Raw genomic sequence first — 22,084 nt, forward strand, 5'->3', positions numbered from 1 at the left:
GAAAGCAAGCTTATGTGAGTAAAAACTCATCCAGGTGAAGGAGAACTCTCTTCCAACCCGTCTCTCTATGTAATGAACATTACATAAAAACCTCAACTCTTGACATGAGGAGAGCAGACTCCAAGCTGCTCAGGGAGTTAGTAAGTAAGATCCCCTGGGAAAATGTTTTTGCAGGTCCTGGGGTCCATCAGTACTGGTCACTTTTCAATCACCTCTTAAGGGCACAGGAGCAGCAATTCCCAAATGTCAGAAGTCAAGTAGGTGAGATAGAAGGCTAGCTTGGCTGAACAGGGATCTTCTCTTGGAAATAAGATGGAAAAAAAGGTGTATGTCCAGTGGAAGCAAGGTCGAGTGACATGAGAAGAATACAGGCATGCTGCTTGCCACTGTAGGGAGAAAATTTGTGCAGCCAAAGCACAGTTGGAGATGAAGCTGGCCAGAAATGTGAGGCGCAATAAAAAGAGTTTTTTCAAATATATTAATGGCAATAGGCAGTATGGAAATATCATCAGCCCATTAAGGATGAGGATGGTCATCTCACAAACAGGGACAGAGACAAGGCAGAGGTATTTAACACTTTCTTTGCCTCTGTCTTCTGCACGGATGACAGACCAAGGGGATATCAGTGCCCTGAGCTGGAGGACCATGACTGTGAGAATGATCAACACCCAGTCAACGCTGAAATTGTATGGTATCTGCTCCTCCAGCTGGATCCAAACAAATCTATGGAGCCTGATGGGATTCATCCAAGAATCCTCAAGGACCTGGCTGATGTAATCGCAAAACTTCTCTCAATGATTTTTGAGCAGTCTTGGGAATCCAGAGAGGTCCCAGCTGACTGGAAGCTGGAAAACGTTGTCCCAGTTTTCAAGAAGGGCAAGAAGCAGGACCCTGGAAACTACAGGCCTGTCAGTCTCACTTCAGTGCCTGGTAAAGTTATGGAGAAGGTTATTCTGAGAAGTGTTGAAAAACACCTGGTGGACAACTCAGTCATCTGTCACTGCCAGCACAGCTTTGTGAGGGGGGAAGTCCTACTTGACAAATCTCATTTCCTTTTACAACAGGGTAACCCACCTGGTTGATTTAGGAAAACCAGCAGATGTAATCTTTTTGAACTTCACCAAAGCTTTTGATACTGTCTCTCACAGTATCCTTCTGAACAAAATGTCCAGCACACAGCTGGGTAACCATGTTACTTGATGGGTGAGCACCTGGCCCACAGGTCAGGCACAAAGAGTTATAGTGAATGGGGTAACATCAGACTGGCGACCTGTCAATAGTGGGGTTCCACAGGGAACATCTTAGGCCCTGTGCTCTTCAACATCTTCATTAATGACTTGGATGCAGGACTAGAAGAACTATTAAATAAGTTTGCTGATGACATTAAATTGGGAGGAGCTCTCAACTCCCTCAAGGGCAGGGAGGCCCTGCAGAGAGACCTTGACAAATTAGAGAGATGGACAATCACCAACTCTACGATGTTTACGAATGGCAAGTGCTGGATTCTGCACCAAATCTCACCTTTCAAACATATCCTGTCGTTGCTTTGCATTTCCCTTACAGAAATCTATCTTCTGAATATCTTGAAAGCCTTTCTATCAGTTGACCTTCTAATATTTTGTCTTTGCAAACACAGAGGTTGTAGTGCATTTTCCATCAGCTGTAGGTTGTTTTTCTTTGCTATTTATCATCCACAATCTGCCTTAGCCCAGCAAGCCATGCATCACAGTCTAATCCAAGCAAGTCTCACAAGGACAATAAAAACCTGACCAAAATGAAAAAGAAAGTGAAAGATAACTCAGAAAAAGACTACCCAAGATAATGAACAACTTTTAATGGTGTGGTAAGGCAAATTTATTATTACTGATAATAATTTATTGTGATGTAATAATGGTAATAATAATAGTAGTAATAATAATAATAATAATAATAGACAATATAAAAGGACGTCGAAAGAGGCACCTGCTTCCCAAATATCTCTTGTCCAAAGAGATGAATGTAGACAAGGTATCAGGAAGTTAAACTTTACATTAACACTGCACTGACTCAAAAGAAACTGAAACCCTGGCCCACCTCTGTGCATGTCTGTTGCTAACTTCAGGACACCTGCAGAAGGTGGCCTAGCAAAGCTCAGGCCACCCAGTGTCCCACCCCGTCTCCAAAACAGTGAACCTTAAGTTTCACTTTCTTTCTTACAGTCATATTACGGATTTGGATTGAGATCTAGCATAGACCTCTACACGGGTCTGCATTCGCATGGGAAGTGTAAGCTGAGTTAAGGATGGAGTCCTGTGGTCTACTCCACAACTGTAGCCAAAGAGCTGAAGCAAATTGCTCAAGCCTGCACAGGAAGTCAGTAACAGAAATAGAAAGTAGCATCCAGTTCAGCCATGCCTTGGTTCGGTATCACATGCAAGTAAATATTGCAAATAACTTTGTACAATTCTGTATCTTTCTGTGGTGGAGGCCTTATGTCAGAAAAGTCCATGTCCAGAAGCCCTCTTTAAATTAATCTTGGATGAACGCAGAAACCATGATTAGGTTCTTTAAACTCCTTATTCCATGCTGAAAGACAAAAAAAGAAAGGATTCCTATTTTTCAAGCAAATTAAGGCTGCAGAAATGTGACAACTGACTATGAAAAATTTCCCACTAGCCTCTCACAGCATGAGAAAGCCAATGCATATATTGAATCTCTTCTTTGCTGCTCATATGTTGCAATCCTGACTTTGTGAAACTACATTTGTGGAAGAGTGGAAGAAAAGAAAATATGTTCTCCATGATCTTTCAGTTCTTAGACCTTTGCTGACAAAAGAAGACTTTGGCAATTATGTTAGTCTCCTTCCTTATACCCAGAAAGCAGATTTTTGTTAGAGCTATTTTAGTAAAGAACTGTTTCTTAAAACCTAAAAAAAATTGTCAAAACACATTATTTTTCACTTAATTTATGGTTCTTTCAGAATAGAATAAGAGATTTAATGCTTTTTCTACAGAAAGACCAAGTCACATCAAAATCATTCCAGCTTGCAACCTGATTAGACTTGGCACCTCACTTTTAGGTAGTTAAAACTAGAGTCATAGAGTCGTAGAATTTTCAAGGCTGGAAAAGGTGTCTAAAGTCATCAGTTCCAACCATTGATACAGCACTGTTGAGTCCACCAATAAACTGTGTCCCAAAGTGCCACATCTACGTATCTTTTGAATACCTCCAGGGATGGTGATTCTACCGCTTCCCTTGACAAACATCTTGGCGAAAAACTTTTTTCCTGATATCCAACCAAAACCTGCTCTGGTGCAACCTGAAGCCATTTCCTCTTGTTCTATTGCTTGCTACTTGGGAGAAAAGACCAAACCCCACTTCACTACAATTTTCTTTCAAGTAGTTGTAGAGAACAAGTTCTCCCCAAGTTCTTCAGGCTAAACAACCCCAGCTCCCTCAGCCACTCCTCATTAGACTTGTGCTTCCGACCCCTTCACCACCTCTGTTGCCCTTCTCTGGACACACTCCAGCACCTCAATGTCTTTCTTGTAGTGAGGGGTCCAAAACTGAACACAGGATTCAAAGTGTGGCCTCACCAGTGCTGAGTACAGAGGGACAATTGCTCCCCTGATCCTGCTGGCCACACTAGTTTGGATACAGACCAGGATGCCATTGGCCTTCTTGGCCACCTGGGCACACTGCTGGCTCATGTAGAGTCGCATGGGGTTGTCATGACTGAAGTGCAGGACATGGCACTTCACTTTAATGAACCTCATACCATTGGCTGCAGTCCATCAATCCAGCCTGTCTAGATGCCTCTGCAGAGATTTCCTACCCTCCAGCAAACCAACACTCGACATGGGGCCATTTGCAAACTGATTGAGGGTGAACTCATTCACCTGGCCCAGATCATCAAGAAAAATATCAAACAGGGCTGGCCCCAATACTGAGCCCTGAGGAACACCGCTTGTGACTGGCCACCAGCTGGATGTAACTCCACCACCACACTCTGGGCCCAGCCATCCAGCCAGTTTTTTACCCAGGGAACTATGCACTCATCCAAGCCATGAGCAGCCAGTTTCCCCAGGAGAATGCTGTGGGAAATGGTGTCAAAGGTTTTATTAAAGTCCAGGTAAACCACATTCACAGCCTTTCCCTCATGCACTAAGAGAGTCTACCTATCACAGAATCTGATCAGGTTGGTCAAGCTGGACCTGCCTTTCATAAACCCATGCTGGCTGGACCTAATTCCTTGGTTGTCCTGCACGTGCCATATGATGGCACTTAAGGTGGTCTGCTCCATAACCTTCCCCAGCAGTGAGGTCAGATTGACAGTCCTGTAGTTCCCCAAATCCTTCTTACAGCCCTTCCTGTAGATGGGCATTTGCTGACTTCCAGATAACTGTGACTTCCCCAGTAAGACAGGACTGTGGGTAGATGATAGAAAGTATCTCAGTGAGCATTTCCGTCAGCTCTTTCAGTACCCTCGGGTGGATCTCATCCAGCCGCACAGACTTATGTGTGTCTGAGTGGCACAGCAGGTTGCTGACCATTTTACCTTGAAATATGGGGTCTTCATTCTGCTCCCTGTCCCTATTTTCCAGCTCAGGGAGCTGGATACCTAGAGGACAACTTGGACAACTATAAAAAACTGGGGCAGAGAAGGCATTAAGTACCTCAGTCTTTTCCTTGTCCTTTGTTTCTATGTTTTCCCCTGGACCCAATAAAAGATGGAAAGTTTCCTTAGCCATCCTTTTGTTACTGATTATTTGTAAAAAATATTTTTTTTGTCTTTTGCAGCAGTAGCCAGATTAAGTTCTGGTTGGCTTTTGGCCCTTCTAATTTTCTCTCTGCATAACCTCACAACATCCTTCTGAGATAGCTTCCACTTCAAACCTCTCTGAAGAAGGATCTGACTGAGTCCAGTAGATATAAAACCATGGAGTTTTATAAGATGGATGTAAGGAACTTCACTTGTCCTAGCTAAAATTATACTACCTGTTCCATACCTGAATTTGTTGATGCTGACATCACATGTCCATGTGGGAATTATTGGATTTTTAAGTAATACAAATCCTCAATTACACATACAAAATTAAGATTGAAACTACTGCAGCTCATTTAAGCACTTGAAGGCTAGAACAACTCAACTACTGCAGCAGAGTAATTCCCAATCACCAGCAGTGAACATGAGCCAAATCTGTTTCCTGAAGGAGGGAGGGAAGACTTTGGCAGACCTCAGTCAGCAAATGGAAACTCATTCTCTCTCTCACTACTATCTTATAGACCTTGGCCTGCCTTCCTCCATCTACATTGATTATATAGAGGTTTGTGGAAGGAATCAACTTTGTCCCCATGTTTGTACTTTCGTTCACCCCAGGCCTCCCAGCAACTGCCAATCCCAGCATGTATGCCAAAATGGGACTGCTGTTGGCTTTGGTGACACAGCTTTAATGAGATTGGGGGTGCCAGAACACCTGCAGGATGCCTCTCAGACACCCCCAGCCTTTGAAGACCTGGAGTAGTTTTGGGCAGTGAGTTGTTGTCTTCGGAATACCGTGCTTTCTTTCAGGGAAGTGGTGACAGGGACTGTCCTCACCCTCTGAGGCTGCATTTTCCATGGTTCCTTCCAGATCTCACCTTCTCACTTCTCTATTCATGAAGTTACTTGGCCAAAGAAAATAGTACAGGTGTACATCATTCATGCAAAAGGAGGTGTCAAGCTGGAACCAGTTCACAAGGAGAGAACCTGATATGCTCTAATATGACTACCATTAAGGAAAAAAACAACAGTCACCAGTAGATATCTGCCTATGAAAAAAGCTGGGATGAAAAGTGGAAGAAATCTCACTTTTTTGTTAGCCTGATTGTAAAAAAAAAAAAAAAAAAGGCACAAAGAAAGAATCAACTAGCTACAAGGAATGAAGTAAGTGATCTTTTCCCATTATAATCAGGACACAGAGCCTGTGATATCTCTGGGAGCTCAATCTAAATAAGGTCCCATCCTCTCATCTATTTCACATTATGAATAAAAACATGAAATTAGTTTTATGTCAGAAGAACAACCCTTAAGACACTTGTAACTTATAATTATAATTTCTAAGCTGTTTGGCTTGTCAGTATCAAGGAATTCACAGACTGAGACTTCCAGAACTTTATAGGCTGAGACATGCTGTGCTAGCTACTGAAAATTAACTATGAATCTCTCATTCGCATCCTTATTTGTTAACTACAGTGAGAAACAGAGAGTTTAAAAAAGGACTATATGTGCATAGCCTGCTAGTGTGGAAGAAGCCATTGGCTGTGTTCTACTGCTGGTCAATAAACTACTAGCAATGGATAAATGTAGGGGTTTCTTCCTGCAAAAGTATTCAGTTTTCAGTTGTTTTCTTGTAAACAAACACTGCAAAAATTTCATCTTCACTTAAGAGCACAGCTGACCAGTGTCAATTTCAGGATTCTGCTGGATTCACAGGTAGCAATAAAAGAAAAAGAAGACATCTTAAGACTCTCTTTGCTATACAAAATTCCATTCCCTTGTTAGATCTGGCTGAAAATGTTAGCATCGCCTGTGATGTATTTTGAAAGAAACAATATTTTTTACATACTTTGAATAAGAAGGCTGACCAAAAAAAAAAAAATTCAGGAACTTAAATCCACTACAGATTCTCAGCTTTCACCAAAAAAGAGGAAAGTAAACCACAAAAATAAAATATTATTTTCCCCCAAAAAATCACATCCAAGGTATTTCAAGGACAATCTTTACCGAAATTTTGTTTTTCCAAAAAAAATTATTTAACTTGTCAGAGGTACTATTCCCTGATTTTGCAGTTTTTCCAGATTCTATTTTCACTCTAGTTTTGAAATCTTTTTACGGAACACCACTGAAATTCTACCCTTTTCTATTATTTTAGGAATTCAAGGGGTTTGCCTGTGTTCCAGATTTTGTTTTAAAAGGGGCAGGGTACAATTTTTTTTGTTCTCAGAGTCAGCTAGTTCCATTTTGTAAGTTAAATACTTCGTAACAGCAAAACAGCCTGGATCTTTAGAAGGCATTAAATGATAAAACTTAGTTTCCAAAAATAAAGGCAGGTAACAATCATTCTCATAATTTTTGGATGGAGAAATGAGGGCACACTAGGCTGAAATGGCTTGCCCAGCTTTTTACAGTTCTGAGTACCAATGTCAAGAGAAGGATCCATGTCTTTGATTTCTGGGTCCCAAGCACCCTAAAACAAGACCCCATTAGAGGTACTAATAAGAGGTACTACTTTAATGAAGTTCTGAAATATTCTTTTTTTTTTCAGTTTCTTCTGACATGGTTTCTTTTTAGCAATGTCACCTGTTTTGCTTCTCCCCCTCCCTACCTATGGGCATTCATGATGCACTCCACTGTTTGAAATCTTAAAAATTTCAATTTATCAGCCATAGAACAAAGCCAAAAAGAAGAATCTCCAGAATTTCAAGGGGGTTGATTTCATCAGATCCATTTAGGAATCAGTCCTGATTTTTATTTTGCAAGATCAAAATCCAATTACAATAATTTACATAATTGAATCACTATTGTGCCACTTACAAGTACAAAGTTATAATTAGACCTGGGACACTGATGTTTATTTTTCTTTTTTGTGAACAGAACATTTCTGAACTTCTAATGGTGCTGGTACTCAGCCAAATACAAAATAGAATTTGAAATTAAATTTAATGTAGCAAAGAAACGGAAGAGAATGTTCTTAACTCTGGTATTAAAAAAGGCTTTTCGGAGTTTATGCATTCTGGCTGTGACAGCGTTAAACGACTGATCACAGATATGTGATATATATTGACTGTACCAGATTAAAAGTTAGACTTTATTTGTAGCATAAATCTAGTAGATGAATATGTAGTGTACATTCTTCTTTTATAGCAGCCATAGAATACTCTGAAACTTTAACCCCCAGAATGCTATCTACATATTTCCCTTCATATTTTGTATTCACAGAAATAATCACATTAGTTGTTGGATATCTTTTAGTGATACACTTTTCTTTTAGTAAATAAAAAAGACTGCCACTTTCCATCATTTCACAACACCTAGAAAGGCAGTAAAATCTTCAGAGCGATTGCATCTTTCTTTTGCTGGCTCTCGCACACGTTCCCTCTAGAGAAGCAGATGTTTGACTTGTCTCATGTTAAAGGCAAAAATTGAGTTACAGCTTCAGATTGCAAGATTTGCAATGTTTGCTATGGTTTATTAATGTTAACCAAATAAAAATGACATTAGCGAAAAAGATCTACATGATATCTCAGAACTCCCAAGATTAGGCCAGATGGTCACTTCTAACTGATATAATCTAGTAAGCTTTGTTGAGAGACAGGTTATTGATTGAATTTCTGCCTTTAAATGCAAGCTCCATATCTGCACATGTCCACAGTGATATCAGTTGCTTGAAATCCAATACAGAGGTGTAGATTGGGAGATGATGTTAGTTGCTACCTATTAAAACTGTCAATTCCATCTGTTGTCTAACACTTTAAAATACTGAGTGTAGTTTTTAATAGAACAGTATTAGATTAAGAGGCCATATATTAAGGCTCTTACTAGCTGAGAAGTGTGGGTAAATGTGTAATTAAATGACACAATGGAAAAGGAACTCCATTGGCTGGAACTGACCCAAATTAGCATCAAGCAGGAAGCCAGTGCTGTGATTTAGGATTTCTGCAGCCACCAGACTTCCCTATAAATGAATAATGTGCAGCCCTATTGAAATTATCTTTACAAGCAACTAAAAGGTGGAAGTGTTGTGAGCCTTGCGATTATCCAGCTCCCCATACTGAGCTTCCACAGGTACTTCAATGACTCTGTACACACCTGCTTAACTGCCACGCTCTGATGGCATTCCCAGAAGGGCTGTCTCAGATGGCTGATGACAGCCCCATCCAAGATATGTTTCTGGAAAGTGGTAGTCCTGAAAGGCCTCTATCGTTCAGAATATAGTTGAAAACCACTGTTGGGGGTTTGCTGTATATATATCTATATCTAGATATAGATATACATATAGGGTGGTGGTTCAACCTGCCCCTTCTCCACAGGTGTGCAGTATCTCAGGGCACTTGCCAGCTACCAAAGGCTTATGGAGAGCGAGGGTGATGGACAGCCCAAGATCCAGCAGCTCTTGTTGCTTAAATTTAATCAGAGAGGGAAGCTGTTCTCAAGCCCTTTGTACCAGTATGATTATAGGAAAGGGAAAACCCCTGTAAGGGAGAGGGGGAAAGAGAGAAAATAAGTGAATGGATCTTAAATTCAGACACATAGACAGAGGAATTTGCTTGTTTTATAGCTCCTAATATTTGTATATAGAAGCTAAATGAACATACCCAGCATGTTAGAAGAAAAGCAGTAGAAATCATCCCTGGAAAGGGCCAGAAGCAGCATTTGCATAAAAGCTTATGGTTTAATTTTCTCATAAATTTTTCTTAGAGTAAGCAAGTAATTGTTGACCCTATCTGGGCCAATGCCTCCCAAAATAGAGAAGAATATGAGTTTTTTGCCCTTTTTTGCATCAACTTTCAGAAGACATTACATTTTAAATATGTTATTTGAGAGCAATATTATGGTGGCCTATGAAGGATGTAGAACAGGTTTCGAGAGAGAAGAGTTTGGAAGCAACTTGAAAAATTCTGTTTGCAAACTACTAGTGAAGTATAGTCAAAACAGCTTTACAAATTCCCTCAATACACCACAAAAGAGTTTTGGATACATAATGTGTCTTCATGTTATTAACCAGTACAAGGTACATGAAACATTCATGGAAAATTAATGTTAAATGAGTACTACAGTATACTCAGAGAATACAAATTGTGAATTCAGAAACACTGTATTCCCAGCAGATACACAATTTGAAGAATTATGCTCATTCCATACAGAAACAGGGACAATATTATGTGATGCAGCTGATAAATTAACCAGCAAAGGTCCACTTGTATGCATCAAATACTCAAAACAAATCTGTAGGACCAGAAATAGGGTAGCATTAAACTACTTAGAATAACAAACATCTTCAAGAAAACCAAAAGTTGCTATACAGATTATTCAGAGAAACAATAAAAATTCAGCCAATGAATTATTTAGACAGTTCTGCTTGCTGCTTACTATGGTAAGAGCAGAAACTGTCCTTCAAGAAAGAAGAACCTTCACAATCCCTTTCTCTTAGGTTTTAAACACTTGGTATACCACCGCAGAACAGACGCAGTAAGCATTTCAAGTGTGGAAAATAGCAATCCCACCCTCACTATGGCTCTCTTTTAAGGGTAATGATTCACCAGCATGGCCACTTTGGTGGGACTCTCCCTGATATGATGGGAACCACCAAAATCATCAACAGAGATTTTTTAAGGTATTTCATAAGAGGTAAAGCTTTATATAACATGTGAATGGACAGAGAGAGAATGGGTATTTCAAAGCTTTTAGCATGCTTTAAACTAGAAGTGTTAACTTTAATTACTTTAATGAGCCACTGAAAAATCCTACTTCATAACACAGACTTTATCAAACTAAAGGTTTAAAATCTTAGATATATTTCAAACTTTTTTTATTAACCCATAGGGTAGGAGAAAAATAGTGACTGTAATAAATGGGTCTTTTAAACAGATAATAGACTTTCTGACTGATGTTCTCAAATGAGACCTGGGAAATGAGTTGCTAAATATAAAAAATATTATTTTAGTATAATATCTCCCCTTATCCAGCAGAAAAGGCAATTCACAGAAGGAATCATCACAACAGTTGAACCAAAGTCATGGTAAAATGTTTGCTAGAGCTGCAAGTTAGTTGGTTTTTTTAGGAAGAAGATGGATTTAGTGACAATATAGGTGGGAGGAGTCACATAAACATGAGCAACTCAAGTTGCACCTTACCCCATCACACACATCATATACTATGGGGTTTCCAAGGTTTACAGACAGTGCAGGTTCCCCTACCATACGATTTTTTAGATATCCTTTTCCTTTACACCCAGGACTTCTAAGCAATCAGACTCGTGAGTCCTTATAGGGCTTGTTAGGCTTCTGAGTGGTTTTGCATTTGTGGCCTTGTAGGAATCTAATGCTAATTTTACATAGAAAGGAAACCGGTAGATGAATTACCAAAATAAGATATTAAAGGAATTATGACAATGGAAATCATAACTTGGAGATGGAAAAAAAATATTCTAATAATTATAACTAATTATAACTAATTATAACTAATTATAGTGAACTGCACGCACACACACACAAACACACACACACAAACACACACAACTGGCTGAAGAAAAACAAGACATTGTATTTCAGCAGACCAAGAAAAAGCAAGATCATGAACATTGCATAAGATGATTAAAGGGATGGCATCAAACATATGGAATATTCTCATGCTAAAATACACAAAGGATTCCATTGCTATTGAATTTTCACCAGCTACCACCATGGCTAATACTGTTATGAAAACATATGGATGGGACATGGTTCCAGACTAGCACCAAGGGGGCTCAACATTGCTGACTGCAGAGTTTTTGTCCATGTCTCCCCAAAACTGTCCCTTGCCCACACTCTTCTGCCACGGTATTTTCCAGCTCTGGCTCAGAGCTGCTATTTCTTTCTGGTTGGAACTGCGCTGGAGATGCAAGTACTGTATCAGCAGAAAAAGAGATAGAGGCTAAGAGAAGGATGGAGAGGAAGAAAAAGAACAAGGCAGCTGAATGTTCTTTCCTGCTTCCTCCTCACTCCCTTTATTCTCAGGCAAAGTGTACAGTGTGCACAATCAGACTTTGATAAAGGTTGCAGCACGCAACGGCCTCCAAGAGCACAGTCTGACCAGTGGGAGCCACTGAGTGTGTAGCAGGGTTGAAAGTCTATTGCCTTTTGAAGAAGTTTTGCTGAGTTCTGAGCTCTTTCAAAAAAAACTGACCTATGACCACTGAGCAACCTTGAAAATTGGTTTTCTGTGAGTCCGAAATGCTTAATATTCCCCAGCACCTAAGTGCAACTGCATAACAGGAGCTTCATCCTCAGTGCTGGGTTAACCAAGTTTGTGATTTTGAGTAGTAACTATCATCAGGTCGACTATGTACTCATCTCTATCCTTTCATTAATAAGACTTGCTTACATAAAGTAGAAGTTACTGAATCATGTCAATTTTTTTCACAGTATTTTCAATTCTGGATGAAGGAGAGGGTGACCTGCCTGACACGGACACATTGAGTAAGACTGTCCTTTCAAACAAGTTATTGCAAACACTGTTCTAAGTTATTTAGGTTTGCTTATTCCTGATATCATCTAGCACAATTTTTTTCTCCACTTATATCTTTATTGTAACAGTAAGTGTCACCAATGCTGTGGCAAGAGCAACCCAGAGAAAAGATTGCAACTCATTATCATTCATTACTGTAGTGAAGAGAGATTAGAAACATAATGGAAACTGAGAAAAGATGTACCTTAGTGTCACTTACCTTGTACTTCTCTCAGAGCCCGGAACTTCCACAGGCTGTGATAGCGTCTCGGTCACTGACTACCAGTCAGTGATCTTGGGTGTGTCACTTGACCTTCCAATTACTTCATTGCCCCAGTGTAAGCTCAGATAAAAAGTACAATCACATGGAAACCTAGTGCTGCATTTGAGGAGAGCTTTTCTGCTTTTACAACTATATTTTTGAGCTTATGTAGGTAGAGCTGCTTAGTGATTTATAGTTATTTAATACTTCCCATTATAAGACCTCACTTTCATATGTTGTAACTTTGCCAAATTCTAATAGTCTGAGCAAAAATGTTTCATGTTGTATGACTGCCACAGTGTGACAAAAGAAGTAGTAATAATATTTAGAATTTTAAGGATAATTTCTAAAGATGAAGATTTTCTAAAGAAAAAAAATGGATTTCACTGTGTTAGTTATGACAACAGTATCACAGACAAGCCCTCTGCTTTGGCAGAGTAATATGATATTTTTCAGGAAGTGCCATCTCAGCTGGGAACTAATCTTTTGCCACCATCAGAAAACCTACACTTTTTGAACAAACTATTCAGTTTTGTAAAAAATCTGTTTGCTAATATTTACTGGAAAATAATTTCAATTCAGAGGCTAAGTTATCTAAAAATTGCCGTCAACATACAGGATGTCCTACTGTATCACTAGTCCTCACTAGCTGAGCCAACACACAGGGTCTGTGTGTGATCTGAGCATAGTTCAACACCTCACAGCTTCTGTGCAGGACAGGAGTGCCTATGTGATAGCTCTGGTCCAGAGAAAGACTTACCCTTCAGTACCTCTGTCCAATGGTGGCCTTTAGTTTTTCAGTAGTACCTGAATCATGAGAAGAAGAAGAAACCAGTGAATGTTCAAATATTTTTTATTTTCTGGGCTTGCTACAGTCACATATTAGCTCACATTAAGGGGAGGAAGAGCAATAAGTACAGACTCCAACAACAAATAACTTATAAAATTATTCTGGGAATGAAACTATGAACATGTTCATGTTTAGCTGGATGGTGCAATGATAGCATATGAAAACAGATTTGGTCTGGTTTTATTTTATGCCAAGGTCTTATGCACTTTGGATACCTACCACAAGGAAGTCCCAAGGTCTGTACTGATTCTGGGGCTTTTGTCCAATGACTGAAAGACACACTGCTGCATCGTTACCTTGCTACTTCAACATCGATCCAAACAGAGTCATACAGCCTCCATATGACAAAATTCTTCTTCTTGACTATAATACAGCTTCATACTCTAAGACCTAGTGCTTTATCAGCACAGTCAGGTTTTTCTGACTACAAACTCAGCTTATAATGCAAGGTACAAACATCCAAGTGGTCTCTACATGAGCTAGATGAAGTAGAAGTTTATCTGTGAATGTACATGGCTCAAGCTTTGCCCTACCATGTCTACACTGATTCACTAATACCAAGATTAGTTTTAACTGCACTGAATACCTCTTCTATGCAGTATGCCATATAGACTCATATATCATGAAAGAAACAGTGACCAGAATTCAAGCTTCCAGAGAGGAGCTCGATGACTGACACATGGCATGTCCTTCCCTTCTCCTGTCAATGGTACTAATAAATAATCTGTAATAGTGTCTCCTAAAAGCATGGGTTTGAAGATGGTAGGGCAAATATAATCCCAGAAACATGTTCCTGGTCTTGGAAATCAAAGCTCCAAAGTCATTATACACATAAATTCACCTTACATTTAGGATTTTCAGAGGGAGAAGAGAAGCAGACTGAACCTGCTGAAAAGTGAACTCAGCAGGTTTCTCAGTAGCTCTTAGCACCTGTGTGGGTGGTATTCCTCCTGAGAGCAAAGCCAGACAAGTATTGACAGTGTTGGATCCCAGTCTCAGTATTTGAAAATGATCCAGGACAGTCTGACAAAACCTTTCTTTAGTATAAAAATGACACCTTACTAAAAACTTCCTATGGTTGAACTCTTCATAAAATACCTGCCATAGTGGGTCACTGAATTCAGGCAATGGATACTACATAATCTCATCCACGAATTTACCAAGGTCTGTCATACTCTTAATCAAAGCTCATAGTTCAAGTTTAGGATTTTTTCCCTACTCAACCTATTAGAAGGCTGTTCCAAAATTTAATTGATGGATAGAAGTCTTTGAATGATCATGCTAGTCCATGGACGGCATCTGTGCAACATGCCATGGGAAAATCCATATGGGGTCTGTCAACACTGCATCAATATGGAGTTCCCAGCATCTGAAGTGACATAAGATTTATCCATTATCTGTATTCCCTTTTTTATTCTACCTTATAAAACCAGCTCTTTTATTATGCCAATTGTTGACAGATCTTTCTTGCTGAGATCCAGAAGGAGCTTCGCACTGCATGTTCCTCCTCTGTGCAGAACAAGTGCAAGCTTCAAAATTCAGTAAGTAGAGAGCCATCTGTGCCTCAGTCCAGTAGTAGAGATCACCAGCAGAGATCACCTCTTAAGCACAGCACAGATGGGGTGAACTGTCTTCAGCCTGTTGAATAGCCACCAATGTGGATGGAAAAATTATGAAATATCACATTTAAAGAGCTGATGTCTGTTGTGAAACCCACTCTTCTCTGTGCAGATGTAGGTAGCATCCCCAAATATTTTAGGCGATTAAACAAGTTAATAGAAATTACAGGTAAAAAGTAATTAATTTAATCTAAAAATGTTGTTTAGGTCATAAGTAGTTCCTAGTGGCTTCTGGTTTGGGAGTTTTTTTTAAGTAGTGTTTATTAGAGAAAAAATACTGCTATTATTGCCTTTTTCAAAATAAAGTACTGCAGCTGCTAATGCAAGCTCTAATTAAATGCACAAGCCTGAATTTGATATTTGCTTGTGTCTCATGTCATTTCTGAACTCAAACTGCAAGACAGACTCAAACCTGACACCTCTGGATCTTTCATAGAATATTCTTCCCTCTGTACAGACTTTTCTGTCATAAAAAATGTGGCTCAGATATTTGTGTGTGTATGTGTGTGGGTAATGGATGGAAATTTAACTAGCTTTTATTATCCACTGTTAGTATTAGCCTAAATCTTTTGGTTAGTTGGGGGTTAATTGCTAAAAGGTTTTATGGTATATCTAATTCGGTCAGTCATTCTTCTATGCCACGAATCCTACCAGACTGCTAGTGTGCCCTGAACTCAAACAGGGGGTAAGAGCCCATCAGTTATTTAGTATGTGCTAGAAGCATGCATTTTCTTTTCACTCCATGTGAAAATAGTTAACCACAAGGAAAGAGTCCCACCCCTCCACTTTGCAAAACGGTGAAATTAAGTTTTCCGTACAGCTACCAGGGGACTGCAGTAAATTACCCTGGTAACAGAGTTTACATTGATTCTGAAAAAAGCACTTGTCCATATGTAACAACGATAACCTTTTAGAAGGTTTGGAAAACAAATCTGACACCCCATTAAAAGGCAAATGATTTTTTCTCCACACAAGAAAAAGAAACTTTTAAGACATAGAAGGCTATTAATAAATAATGGGTCTTTTTTATAGGAAAGGCTGACATGAAAGCTTAAGCTATAAACTGTATCAGAGGCAGTATTTTGACTTGTGTGGTTTATTTGTCAAAGCAGTGAGATGGGATCTCATTTTTATTAGCTGCACAAAAGATATTTTATTGAATGTCACATTGTAATTTGATTTTAAAAGGAATAGAAAAAAATTACATTTTCTTGGATACGTAATACTCCAAAAACATGATAGTCATACTAACCACTAACCACAATGAGTAGCAATATAAGCCCTACAAAATATACACTAGTACCTTATCAATGCAAATGTGTATTTTGAGATTCCATGTACCAGAATATTTTTCCTGAATCCGATTTCACTTGCTACTGTCAGAATAATATATAAAAAATATATGCAAGTTATTAAATTATGTATGTAAACAACTAACATGAGATTTAGATTTGAGAAGAAGGACAGCGTTTAATATTTTAAAATTTGTCTTCAAGCTCGTTCATATAGCTTATTTCTTTACAAGAAAAAGATCATAGCTGAATGCAGCAGAGAACAGTGTTTAATACCTAGATATAAGGGGGATAGGAATAAAGACTCCCAACATAATATAAAGAAGCCTGTGTAAATTATACTCTTTTTCACCTTGCCGTTGACTTCCTGAAAGTTGTTTAGCCTGCTTTTGTCCACCTCCATGTCCATATTTGTAAGCCCTACTGCACCAAAGGTAACAAGGAGGCTCAGTGTCTGAAGAAAGAAAGTTGCAGCTTACAGTACTGTTTCTGGTGCCAGTTTTGTCACAAAAGACAGTGACATCATCCCTGGGTGGGCAGCCTGGGCTTGGTCCTGGGATGAGAGCATTACCGTGGAGTGCTCAGCCCCTTCTTTTCCCCTCCAAAGCCACCTCATCACACCGTTCAGCATTGTCACACACCGATGTGAGCCCATACCCAACAAGTGCCAGCCAAATGCATTGTTGCAACACATCAGTAACATCCACTGCTACTTAAACTATTCAGTATAACTCAACTCCCCCCAAAAACACACCCTATTCAAGATCAAGGTCCTACTGATATGGATGCATATTTTAATTTTTAATATTCTCATTAAAACTAAGCCACTGAATTTTTATATTTACTTCACCTAGAACCTCACTTTTGGTTATCCACTGGAAGCACACAGAAAGTAGTTTTCCAACTGCTCAATTTCCACAAGTGAAAGAGAGGGAAAACAAAAGGAGAAACATTGGTAGGTGAACCAAAATCACATTGAAAAACGGAAGTAGAAAGACGTGTTTCGCAATCCCACTGCTACTTCACCAATTTAAAACCTGCTTATCCCACTGAAGTTGTCACTGTCCCCTGGACCATTAGCAATCCTATATATCTTGCAAGAGTCTCTATATCTTCTCAGCTGGAAGGAGGTAACATGTTAGTAGCTCCTCCTTCAGGATTTAGTAACTGAATTCAGCACCCATCCTTGGATAATCTTATTTAGATAGAAACAATTCTGGCAGAAACTTCACACAGTAAGAACTTCACAGACAATTAGCAATCCATGGTCCTCACCAGGGATAGCTTAAAACCTAAAACAAATCCCAGCGGGAAGCATGCAAGCAAGATACATGTTAGGCCATCCCAAAAGGTGGGATTCAAAAACAGCTAAGGAAAATTCTGGGCCAATAACTTGCAACAGCTCTTGCATTCCTAAAATATTTGAGATTAAAAATCAGTAATGACCCTTTTTGGTATCATAGTGTTTATTTTTTGGGCACTGACTAAAATGATGGGATGAAGAATGCACAAGCATATCTACAGCTGCTAGAGGGTGCCTGCTGAAAAGTCCATGTAGGGGTGTTGAAACGTGCTGGAGTATCTTTCAAGGCATAGAATTTCTTTACCACTTCAGTGCAGATTTATTCCCTCTCACTTTTATAATTTTCTTTTTCCCTTTCAGCATGATTTTGTTCAAGAGGTGGAATGAAGATTGATTTCCCAAACTGTATAATTTGGTGATTGGGCTATTTTTCTAAGTAGATGTTCCTGTAGGCAAAAGAAGAGGATTGTCAAATTTTGTTGGTTCTCAGGTAAATGCTATTTCAAAATCAGATCCCTACCATTTCCTCTTCCAGCTGGTTTTGAAAAGAAAGCAGTAGCTACCACCTCCCTGTGTTAAAAGCTCTCTTCAAGAGAGTTGTAAGGTAGCTATAAAACAGCTCGAGTGCTCAGAGGAACTGAGATGGGGAAATGCCACTTTCTGGCAGCTGGTTAGGGTGAAGCCAAAGTATGGTAGTAGCTGATGAGCCTGACAAGATCAAACCAGGTCTGAACACATAGAAAAGCATGATTCTGTGCTCTGGGGACCCCTCCAGTCAAACAGGGAAGTTCGTAGAGGTTCTGGCTGGTTGTGGAATTAGACAGGAGTACCTGAATGGACTTTTGAAAAATTCTTAGGTTAGGCCTGAATGATCTAACCAAGCATTACACTCTTTACTGAGACCATAGAAATTTCTGGAGGTGAAATCAGAAGGTGTGAACAGAAATTCCATAGAGCATAATATGCAGATGCTTTCATAAGAGGAAAGAGAGCTTTAGAACAAGAACCTCAACAGCAGCCTCCCAAGTCCTCAATGATCCTAAGAAATGGCCTCACTCCAGAGGTCCAACAGTAAACGTGTAATTTGCAGCTAATTCCACAAAATGTAGAAAAATATCCAAGTAGAAAAATGTTGTGGGTTTTGGGCGGGGGTTTTGGGGTTATTTTGTTTGGTTTTGGTTGGTTGGTTTATTTATTTGTTTTAATACACCCAAAGGTGTATAAACTGTTGGGGCTCACAGGCTCTTCTGGTGGGTTGGGGCTTTTTAAGGTAGAAAATATCAATAGGTAATATCAAAGTTAAATGACAATACCACAGTACCTCCCACTTACCTTACCTATTTGTATCTCTCAAATCTTTCTTTGGCCACCCACAAGGACCTCCAGTCTGTCAATACATTTTGGAACATTCTTAGAAAATACCCATTTGTGACCATTAATACTTTTTTTTATCTTGGGAGAGATCAGTCCCTCCATTGCACATGTGTAACAGCATCAATGAGTAGAATAAACCACGTGACCCCTTGTGTTTCCTGAATGGTTTAATTGAAATACCAAATATTCCTATGGCTACCACGTCTGACTTTTCCCAGCCAGTCACACTGGGCAGATGAGGGCAGTTCATGCCCATTAGAGACAATGCATTTATTCTGCAGACAGACTCCAGATGGGAGGGATTCAGGTTACCATAGAGGAGCACAACACCTTCTACACACGTACCTCTAAATTACAATCTTGCTTTTGGGAACAAAGGGTTTCTGAGAGGTCAGCTGGACACCTCCACATACCCTCTCCTTCCTACTGTTTTTTGCTACCAAACTGTCAGGGTACCTGTACCCCTGCCAATCTTATTATCATCAGCTTCATCTGATCAGTAGCATACTTCATTTGCCAATTAGCATATCCTAATTATTACTGGGCACCTGACAGTGTCTGCAGCAAATTTTGCCAGGAAGAAAGGAACTGTGCCCACTCTCCTTGATGACTGGAGTCTCCAGTGGTGCTCCCTGCCTCACCTCTTCCACCAGCCTATTAAGGCAAGCATACATTTCAGGACTGCTTTGCTAAATGACTCCCTGAAAGCGCCTGCTAATGCATTCCTGAAGCAGCTTTTGCACACTCGGACTTCAGCTACAAGCACAGGCCATGCGTGCTTCTTCCTGGCACTGGATCCACAGACTAGGTTTCTCTACCTGCACCACTGCTGTGGTGTATCTCTCATCTTTTCATGTCCTACAATCAGCATGGGAAAACAGCAAATATCGAAGCATTTCAAGGTTTGGCCTGTATCACTAATTTCTTTGGTTTCTCTGTAGAATGGTGATAAAAAACATTCCTCTTACAACATTATAATAAGGGATCTGGCCACTTTTGAAGCACTTTAATATCCTTTTAGGAATAGCACCATAAAAATATAGTGTAACTAATGATGTCTTTCACATTTTTAGTCTGAGGACTTTTGTTTATTAATTATAAGACTTAAATGAATTTCAGATTTTTAAATTCTGCAGATGGGGACTAGCACATCAATATCCAAGTACTTATTAGATTTACAAGAACATTGACTTTAAGGGAATTCAAACCAGATTTCTTCTATTAATATTACTCTGTTGTGCCAATCTCTCAGCAGTTGGTATGTTATGAAGAAAACATCAGAGGGGTGTGGTAGTTGTCTGCAAAAGTTCAAAACAACACCATGGCTACAAACTTGATATTGCCCATCTTGGTCTAATATTCTCAACCTTTTCTTGACCCAGGACTCATAACCTACAAAAGGAAAACATGAGGATGGCTCTTAGAGGGGTTTTGTTTCACCTAAGCTCAAAATGTCTGCCATACAGACCTCTATGCCCAGAATAGGCGCCACCAGTTCCCTTCAAGGTCAGCAAAGGGACTGTACTTCCATTTTGTAGCTCATTTGAACAGATCGTCTTCTTCAGGATGAGACAAATTGTTCCCAGAAAAACTGGCCAGCACAGACATAAACAACTAACTCAAACAGATGAATCCTTCTTCCACTCTTATGTTCCTCATAAGCTCCATTAATTTACAAAGCTGGTGCAAAGGAAGAGAAAGAGAAGAAAAGTAGCTACTTCTGCAAATACTTAATATAGAGTCTTGGTGGGAAAGGGTTACTGCCATCAAGGGGTCACAGGTGACTGTCCATCCACTTCCTCACCCACTAGAATCACCCTTGTAGCATCAGCTGGGAAAGGAGGCATTGGAGCCTGTTAGAAGCCATGCTGCTGGGCCAGGCGCGGGCACCAACTTCCCACCAAGGCTTCCAGGAGGAGCCAGGAGCAGGACAACACAGGGTTTTTGGCACTGAAGCAGCACGTCTTCTCTCCCTTCATGCAGAGCACTGTTACCTTCTCTTGCCTGCAGCTATGAAAATCTCTTCTGTTATTAATTATCTTCAAACTTTTTGAAGTAAGAACAGCTTTACCACGTTGTCCCTGACACTGAAATTCACACTATCAGAATTATGTTATTTATTATTCCTTTGCCCCATTAAGAACTTAGAAGTTTTATTTTTACTAATTGCCAGAGATTTGGTGGCAATTTAGTTGGTTTTCTGAAAGTTACCTTTCATTAAGCTGGAGTGTATCACTTTCAGAAATGCAGTAATGTTTGCCTGTCATGTGAGCACTATTAAAAATGCCCCCTTTTGATGTGCAACCCCTTTAAATCTCTCTATATATGTGAAAGCCGTCTGGCTCTAAAGCAGGGGTTCTTATTTGGTTTTTTTACAACCTAGCAGAGAATAAAACTAATAAGTATTTCTCATTCTTTAAAGATTGATTTATTATCAGTTCCAAAAACATGCCTTTTCGTTTGGAAAGTCATTTGCTCAGTTATGATTGGATATAAACAGCTGCTAAGGGTCAGCACAGGCCTTGGTGCTTGTTATTGCTTGCACTCCTTATGATTTTAGCTCAGCATAACTAGCAGTGGTGTCCTGGGATTCCAGAGTCTGTACTGATTACCAACAAAAGCCTCTTTAAGATCAGCAGAAGCAGTCTAGGGACTAATGGTGCCAAGGCAGTCTGAGGTACTGGAGCAATGCCCCAGGTCATAAAATGAGCAATGGCAATTGCCCTGTCCTTGTTGATTTTATCAGCCTGAGAGTGTTTTAGTATCACACAGAAGACAAAAGGAATCTTTAGTCTTGAATAATATTATCAGCAAACATGATCTGTTTGGGGCTTGTTTTTTGATTTTTGTTTTCTGTTTGGTTTTGTTGCTGGTCATTTATTGCGTTCGAAAAGGCAGGTGGATGTCTTAGTTATGATATATATAAAGGCTTTACACCAGCAGCAGCTCCTTTCACTAGCTACTTTCTTAATATGTTTATTTTGGAGAAAGGAACAAAGAAAAATGGGAAGTTTTACTATTTTTATGTGTTTATATATGTTGTAAAATGTGTATTATTCTTATGTATGAATAGCTAAACTGTATGTCAAATTCACTTCATCAGTAGAGTTTTCATCCTGGCTTAGGCTAAAATGAAAATGATCTGTGACTACCTCATC

At 39.5% G+C, this 22,084-nt stretch overlaps 1 long non-coding RNA gene across 1 annotated transcript; it reads left to right on the forward strand.

The window, feature by feature from the left end:
* Positions 1-865: 865 nt before the first annotated feature.
* LOC113963350 lies at positions 866-21,044 on the forward strand. Its single transcript, XR_003532772.1, has 3 exons — positions 866-977; positions 17,242-17,247; positions 21,033-21,044. It is a non-coding gene; the product is annotated as an uncharacterized LOC113963350 (long non-coding RNA).
* The last annotated feature ends 1,040 nt before the right edge of the window (positions 21,045-22,084 follow it).

This window comes from Neopelma chrysocephalum, unplaced genomic scaffold, assembly GCF_003984885.1.
Source record: "Neopelma chrysocephalum unplaced genomic scaffold, ASM398488v2 Primary Assembly neopelma1_25, whole genome shotgun sequence".
In the NCBI taxonomy this organism is placed as follows: domain Eukaryota; kingdom Metazoa; phylum Chordata; class Aves; order Passeriformes; family Pipridae; genus Neopelma; species Neopelma chrysocephalum.